This window comes from Cephus cinctus, unplaced genomic scaffold (genome assembly GCF_000341935.2).
Source record: "Cephus cinctus unplaced genomic scaffold, Ccin1 Ccin1_scaffold1043, whole genome shotgun sequence".
NCBI lineage: Eukaryota > Metazoa > Arthropoda > Insecta > Hymenoptera > Cephidae > Cephus > Cephus cinctus.
The window spans coordinates 688,387-697,011 of record NW_014333574.1 but is presented as its reverse complement, the minus strand read 5'-3'; the positions used below and the strand labels follow the sequence as shown (position 1 = coordinate 697,011).

General features: G+C 47.2%; 1 protein-coding gene across 3 annotated transcripts in view; it reads right to left on the bottom strand.

The window, feature by feature from the left end:
- The window catches only part of LOC107271814 (forkhead box protein O), an 81,906-nt gene that overhangs the window by 12,526 nt on the left and 60,755 nt on the right, over positions 1-8,625 (bottom strand). The window contains exon 7 of one of the 3 annotated variants that reach the window (XM_025089106.1): positions 5,674-5,747. The exons of the other annotated variants lie outside the window; for them this stretch is intronic. The gene's annotated coding sequence lies outside the window, so the exon portion shown is untranslated. The remainder of the gene's footprint in view (positions 1-5,673; positions 5,748-8,625) is intronic. 3 annotated transcript variants of the gene reach the window in all.

Sequence of the window (8,625 nt, the reverse complement as noted above, 5' to 3'; positions counted from 1 at the left end):
CCTTACTCGCGCGACGAGTATATATAATATAAATTGGAGGAAAGAAGAAACCTTAAGCTTAACCCACATGACGCTCCTCTCTTGACTTTACTATGAAAACTTATGAGACTATTTACTATCCAGGCTAGACTTTAATACAGTATATAGACTGGATACACTTGATTCCGCGCTCTTCGATTCAGCAGTGGTCACTATAAATTCCATTTGGGCGATTCTCAAGCCGCTAAAGATATCGACCTGGCAGGATCTACCAGCTGTAATCGGCAATTGGAAACTGCTTGGCTACCAATCGAACGGGGAGTTGGTTAATGCGGGAGCCGAAGAGTCTGGAGGGTTTTCGAAGGGGGCATAAATATCTGGAGGTTGTATTAATAGGCCATAATGCTTCTTGCGTTACATTTTATCATTATACCTCTTACAGCCGAGCTGCCGTGGCACAGAGACGCCATTCTTCTCACGGGATTCCCATTGGCTGCCGATCGAACGGCTAGTAGTAAGTAGCTGAGTATCGCGTGCGGCGTCTCGACGCTCGGCGTCTTGGATTTGCGTCGAATGCGAATCAGTTTATCACGGACTCGATAACGGCGACAAAAGTTAAGGCCTTCGGGGGCACTGCGATCCTCCCATAACTGCCGCTTTAACGTTCACCCTCCCCCAATGGACAGGGGGTGGCTTTATGGCGCTACCCTAAGAAACTGCGGACTGCTCAAATTTACATAAGATATCGAACACTTCCGGTGGACCAATGAGAACTCGAATAAGGTCAGACTTATCATATGAAACGCATATGGACGGTCGTACTCAATTTCGAGAGGTCATCTCGTAACGGTATTCAGTGTGAAAGAGTCCCTTGGACATGGCACTAGTCCTATGTGCTCCCATGACACTGTTATCGATTCTACGCTGGATTTAGGGGAATCTGCATTTGGCGAGAGTCGCGTGGTACCGATCGGGCAACAACCCCCAACAGCCCTAGTTCCATCGTCACTCTCGCGTCATCAGTCATCCCCGAAGAAGCTCTGACACTAGAGGGGGGAGGTCGAGGAGGGGAGCGGCGCACCGACTAGGGGTAGGAAGGTGGAAAGCGAAGAGAAAGATTCCGAGATGCACCGCGTTCGCCATGAAAAATCGATCCTGAATCCTGAGAAAAGTGGAGGCGGGGAGGGATAGAAAAAAAAGGGATGCCCTATCGCTACAGGGTGGCGAGAAGAACAAGTTCGTTTCATCGAGTAATTAAATGCCCTTGGCAAACAGTCTGAGGGGCGAGGGTGGGCGACCCTTTGGCGTAGGATTGGCAAAAAGAAAATCTTGTGCGGTTTCACGGGAAAAATCACGCCGAAAGTTCGATTTCTCGCGCATAAAAAGAAACAGCGGTGGGTATAATAATAATAATAAAAAAAAGGGGGGGGGATTTCTTGCAGGCACATTGCAATATCATTTATTTACGCAACGACGAATCGCGCCACACGGAATCTATGTGATAACAGAAATTACATATTAAGGGTAAAAGAAATTTGTTTGCTAGAATCTGTAGAATAATTTGTAGGCATCAACACGTAGGGATGAACACGTGGGAGTATCTTATTCTTCAAGGTCTACTTAATCTTCTCTCTCTTATTTTTCGAATGAAAGTGATTCGTATTATTCCTGTAGTAAACAATACTGTACATATATGTATATTTGTATGGTTGGTACCATAGAGTTCTCTCGATAACTCTGAAGTATACCAGAAACCTTAACAAGATTCCCTTTCCTTAAATATATATATATATATCTTTTGCCCGATACGGAAGCCAAAGGAAGACCCTTATAGATATCTATATATATAGACATACACGTATGGGATACGAGGGTGGGTAGGTCATCGCGCATAAGCGTCCACGAGTTATAAGACGTTTTTATTGTGATAAACACCGACAGTAAAGATTCTCTTTTGGGTGCTTTCTATGCCAACGAGGGAAACGGGGGTGGGATGTGACATCGGCAAGGATTCGCAGCCTAACCCAGATTTTAACTGCAGACGATTTAGCACCGAATCGGTTTTCACGTAAATCCGCGACAAGTCGCACAACCCTTAGTGAGACGAACAATTCCAGGAATGGCCTGGGAATTCATCTCGTTATACATTCAAGAGATGTATTATGATGCTGGATGTTAATCCCTTGTTCGTCGAGTTCTTATTAAGAAATCAGGGTTCAAGAAAAAGTGTAAAAACGCGAAGTCGAATTACGGGGACAAGCTAGACCATCCCTCCACCTTTTGCTGAAGGGTGGAAAATTGTAACTTTGAGGAGTTGTGACGTAATTTTTCGATTCGCGGTCTGATGATTGTCGTTGATTCGTGCAGTTACGCCAATGCTCTCCGGAAGATCTGCTATTGTTTAGATACAGTTAAGGGCAGCAGAGGAACCGCCTGACCCGAGTTAGGGACGTGGTGCTCGGCTGTCACCGGGTGCCCTGGGGAAACCAAGAGTCACCTACCGATTCGCTAAGGAATCCTCGCGATTTAGTTTAAAGGGACGACACGAGGGAAAGGATAAGAGTTACCGGCCATAAGGATCTCGACCAATCAGAGCGACTAGTTCTCGAATTTGACTATTGCCAATTGATTGCTTTAAAGTCAGTCTGTCTTGGGACACCGATCGGGCTGCCTCGCGCTCCCGGACTCTTTGTTGACTCTTTCCTTTGTTTCGAATCTGCGATTCCTATACGGTCAATAAAGTTCTCGCTTCTGCAGTTTTCGCGTTGCTCTCGCAATATCCAGAAAATCCTATAGATTTTCTGCCTGTGTTTCGCAAGTGCAGTCTTGTGCTATAGTGCAGGGATCACCTGAGTGGACTTGAGTGCAGTGACTATCCTTCTGCCTGTGTTTCGCAAGTGCAGTCTTGTGCTATAGTGCAGGGATCACCTGAGTGGACTTGAGTGCAGTGACCACCCTGGATGCAGTTCTCGGCCTTCGCTGATTAGCTGGACCAGCGCCGGTGAGTAGTCACGATTCATTAATTGGTGGAGGGATTTAGATTTTGTAGCTCCGATTCTGCCGTGCATTTCCGTTGCGTTTGCTGATTTTACGCGTCCCCAAAAATCGACAGGATCCGTTAAGCTACCGTCTCTTCCGATATGCTCCGTCAGAGCTCTCGTTTTGGCGGAGTTAAGGCTGTTCCATCTTACCGGTGAAAAAAGAATTGGCTGGCGCCCGGCGGGATGCGAATATGACGTAGGTTAGTTATCGGATTTTCGTTATCGGTGTCGAGTTAAGAAAATACGTTACAGAGTATATTGTGGTTTTTACTAAATCCTTTTTTTCACTCTGTTTCTTTAAAAGACGGCTTCACAGTTCTCATGAATACATTATGTATGGATATACTAATCTTTGTCTTCGGTATACATATGGTGATAATACTGGAAGCCGCAGTCATAAATTGAAAATTCTGTCTGGATGCAAAAGATGGCGGAGACTGGTGAAGCAGGGATGGATGAGGGTGGCAAGGGAAAAAAAAGTGAGATTCAGAGACAGAAGAAAATGGAAGAGTCTGCGGAATAGAGAAGCACCTAGGTGATGGATAAGCCCATAGAAGTGGCGATGAGAAGGAAGGGTAGTTGCGCGTCCTGGGGTGCAACCCTCAAGAAAAGAGGGAAGCAGCCACTGGATGAAGGGAGGGAAGTATGGGAAAGGTAGAAAGAGGGACGATCAGGTTTCTAATTGTTACGCGCACAGTCGAATTCAAGGGAAGAACTTTGATACGGACTCTGGAAATGTATCATCCCTCACGATTACAGGGTCGTTTGCCGATAATGGGAGTAACCTCAGGTCACCCTAATCAGTTCAACATAAAAGCACCCCTCCTCCCAGATCATTACCATTAAGATTGAACAAATTTATATTTTTTCTAGGAAATAAAAAAATACGCGGACGCGTCCATACTAAAGGAATAAAAAATTTCGCGATATTAAAATATCCTTAAATTCTCGTTTACACGATAAACAAATAATCCCAAAGGTGTCAGTCAATCGGTGCAAATGACTGGATTAACATGCGGCTAACGCTCTTAGCGTTTGATCTCCGGATGCTGAGTGGGCGATGTGCCGGAAAATCGCATTTCGTTGAGATGGCAGAGCTTTGCTCCTTCGTACTCTTTGTCCTTGAAAAAGATTCCTCTTTCACTGCCACGCACGCACACGGACTCACTAGTATCCGAGAGCAGGGACGACGTCATCCTTGCAGCATCCCACGTCTTAGGTTTAGCCGCCTTCGGTGACAGTTTCAACTCGAATGGACCACCGACTCGACACAGTCTCAATGCACACAAATGAAGCGAACATCTGACTCCTTGAAGTTCCTGACGATGTCTGATCCCTCATCCATGAGGACTATTTCAGAGCACAAGATTCAAGGTAACTCCTACGAGTTCCAATCCACGTGGAATTGCCGTATTTTAGGAAGGTGATTCATCCCACATGAACCCCAAGGACGTTTATCTGACGAATCAAGGTCACTCTCGTATGTGTACACGAAAGGCTGGTACAGGCAGCGACGTGGGTGCTCGGATGAACCAGCGATTCCAGGAAGGATTCAGGGACTTCAGGACTTTAGGTTTAATAGTTCGTGGGAAATTTCGGGGTCGACTCGGGGTTAGGTTTTCATCCGGATCAGTAGAAACCTGACATCGTAGTCAGACGCAACAGCGATACGTCGGACGATTTAAATAGTGGACGTGGCGCAGTGCCTTTTCGAAGCCCCCGGGTGGGCTTTAAGGATCCATGAGCTTGAACGGGCTTTCAGGAGCGGAGCTTTAAAAATAAGTGAGAGCGGGTAAACAAGCCCGTGTTTGTTTACCCTTTCGAAAATCTCGACTAGCGGAACGACTAGCAGAGTGTGACGTAGTCACTGGGTACTTCGGTCCATGACCTACCTCCAGGCTCGTTCACGGTAAAGGACGAAGATCCGGGTGAAAAGTTGTCGGCGAGTCGATACGATAGATGCTCGAGTTTGTCGGAAGCTCGGAAGGATCTTCCGCATCCGAGGAGACGCAGATTTCCGGCGTTAACGAGAGTGCCACGATCCGTTACGTGCGTCGCAGTTTGCCGCGCCGGTAGCTACGAGAAACCCGGCGTCGTTACTTCGAGGCCAATGAACACAGGACCGAGCAATCCCTCGTATCGGATCATCCTGCTTGACTGATCTTGAGGACTCGCTAATCTCCGATCCTGTTAGCAGGCCGTTCGCCACGGAGCCAGCTCGCCGAAGACAAGAGAAGATTACTTATCTCGGGAGAATCGCGACGATAGAGAAACAAAGGAATTGTATTTGATTCTATCGTTTGAGAAGTTTCGCTTCGGGAGGAATGACGAATAGGGTATAGGCGTATTACGTGACACGGGTATAAATAAAGGAGCGGCCACAATTTGGCAGAATTCCGGTAGCTTGTTGCGTCTTCCATTCATTGCCAGAAGCTCATCATAGTCCGCTTTATGTCGGCCGACGTGGAGCTTCAAAGTCGGCGAGTAGCTTCTGTTTACAGGACGCCCGCTCGTGCCGAAGGGGTTTCGAGTCGTGTAGCTATCTATAGTCCTGTCTATATGTCCTGTCTGCGTCTGGGGCGCAGTGGTGGGAGGGGCAGGGAGGAATCACGAGACTCGACTGTATACGTTTGTTTAGCCTGTAAACACTCACGGGGTTTGCCAGGAGAAGCAACAAGTGCCCAGTGGTTGGTGCGCCTGCTGTTGCCGGTGCGACGGGGGCTGGCTCTATAGGAATACAGAAATACAGTGAAAAGAGAGAGAGAGAGAGAGAGAGAGAGAGAGAGAGAGAGAGAGAGAGAGAGAGTGACGCGCGCGCAGGGGGCAGCAGGAGGGAAGTAGATTAAGGAAGGTAGGGTGCAAGGATTGCTGGCCAGCAAAACACCGCTAAATGCACTGGTGATTGCCGGAGAAAGGGGATCTTCGCTGGGTTTCTTGGCAAAAAGCCTCGCTATTATCTCTTGGTCGTTGCTATACGAGTGCAGACTAGTGAATAAGACCTGCAAGCAGTCAGCCAAGAGGAAGAAGTCGCTCGGCCCCAACCAACAGGCGTTCAGCCACTTTGCGAGACGCAGTCGGGTGCACCCGGTGGATCCGGTGCCTTTGGGAATTCCAGAGGCCCAAATCCGATCGGTGTGATTTACGAATTAGGCTCGGATGGAAATGATCAATAGCTGCATCGCCTGTTCCTCTCTTGGCTACTTTTGCTCTTTTTCACTTTCATTACGCCAGCATGCATCTCTCTTTACTTCTGGCAATGTACCTATTTGCCTTCCCACATTGCATCACCCAGGGTGCCACACTCGGCTGGGTCTTCTCTCTCTCGGATGGCTGGCTGGCGAGTCGGGAGGCACCGAGTTAACTTTCTTCTTGATTGACGTTCGGTTATTGTCACATTTGCATAACTCGCCCTTCTCGCGCGGGCGACCTCACTGTGCCATTCTTTGCAGCTTTCGTCGCGACATTGGGAAAAGAAGAGGAGGAGGAGGAGGAAGATGAGAATGAGGACGAAGCTGTGAAGGTGAAGTAGGTGTGGGTGGGGGTGGGTGGTCGGAACGCAGAAGAAGAAGAAGAAGAATGCGGGGTCGCTCGTCGAGCCGCGTGTCAAATCGAATTTGCCTCATTTGCCCGGAGCAGCGACTTGCCAGCCGGAGAATCTATTAGAATAATTTTTATGAATCTAATTTTAAATTCCGGCGAACGAAGTTACTTTACTGTCACGCTGTCAGCAGCTCTTTATTAAGTGGCCTGCCCCTTCGCTCCCGACACAGCGTGGGATTGGAAAAGAATAATTTAAATAATTTTCTGTCTAATTTCCCTCCGAAGAGTCCCTCCCACCCCCACCCCATACGCGTCGCTCATCCTTCGCGGTTTAGTATCTTCCAAGTAGGTGGAATCTGAATGAAAAATTTTGTTCCATCTTGAAAAATAATTCCACGGGATATGACGCATTCGTCATCGTGCGTATCCGTGTACGCGAATGCAATAATAATAATACAGAGAGAGAGAGAGAGAGAGAGAGATCAATGTAAAACCTTGACACAGTCGTCAGGCTGAAAGTGGATAAGTAGTAAAAGCATTAAGAATCTGGCTGTAGTCAGACGCGCAGAATCAATTGGTCTAATCTGGGGGCGATCGAAGCCAGATTATCGCCGCCTGGGAGAATCATCGAGGCAAGAAAATGACGATTCGGCTGTGCAGGATGGGAGGCTCGATTCCTCGTGTCAAACGGGGTAACAGGGGTCAATTTAGCTCGTCTCGCGTCATACGTTTCTACCGTGCGCGTACGTTGGTACGTGTGTACTCGATACTGCGCCTCCGTCTGACTCTGCACAGATTCATCTACCAAGACTGACGTCCGTTTACTTATCCTTATCGGCATCCTTGAACTCTAAAAAATTGAAAATCAATGATAATAAACTCGAAAGACCAGCACGTGGAATATTTAAAAACTATCAAAACGTCTCGAGCTAGACGATCAGCTCGGATCATCAGGGATCAATTGTAATGTTTTTAAATTTCATAGTAAAAATAACGGAGGTTCGCGCACGATTACGTCGACGTTACGAAACTCTTATCACTGATTGCGCAGCGGCCGTCAACATTATCGATAAGTCGAGCTGTGTATATAGGTGAAAGAATCCGAAGTGCGTGGACGGCGTGAAGTGAAGAAAAAGAAAGAAAGAAAGAAAAAAAGAGAAAAAAGAATCGGGAGGTCGAGTGAGCAAAAGAAATGAAAAGCAGCCTCCTGATAAGACCGGTATAATAAGCGGGCCGTGGAATTCCACAGGCACAGATGTAGTACCTCGGCGGCCTATATTCCCATCTATTTTAGAACCGACGCAAGACGCACACGATCACCCGCGGGACGCAGCGGCGGCGGCGGCTGCGGCTGCGTCGGAGGCGCGATTACGATTTACTGGATGTCCTCGTTAAAAACGCACCGAGTGGCCACGCGGACCGTAACGCGTAAACCTGACATTAGTCCGCGATCAGATCCTGAAACGCGACACTCGCGAAGATTCGAAAATACTTTTTGCCAGTTTTCACATTTTTACAGCAAGAGAGTCCCGTACCAACCCACCAAGATCTATACAGGGATATATATATATATATATATATATATATATATATATATATATATATATATATATATATATATATATATATATATATATATATATATATATATCAATCCCAAAAGAATTTTGAAAAGAAACAGTCGCCGCGCGATTCCCTACGCGGAAGGACGGAAGAACGTAGCGCGTCTGTCTCTCTCGTGTCGGAATAATAATTCGAAATGGGCAGCAGCGCGATTCTCGCACGCCTCTTAAAGCGACGAGCCAATTGGCTGCGGACTCATTAGCTGGCGTAAATAAGCGACGGGCGTCGCATAGTAATTATTAATACGGTCGTAAATTATTCCCTCGAAATGTCAAGCACGCGCGTCGTTGCGTCACGGCGTCTCCATAAGGTCGATCTGGCATTCCTTCCTCTCGATAAAAAAATCCATCTTTATATTTTTCCCTAATTTTCCGATTTTTTTTTTGTTCTCTTGTTCCGACATTGCCAACCTTTCCCAATAAAATTACTTCCCCCCCCCCCC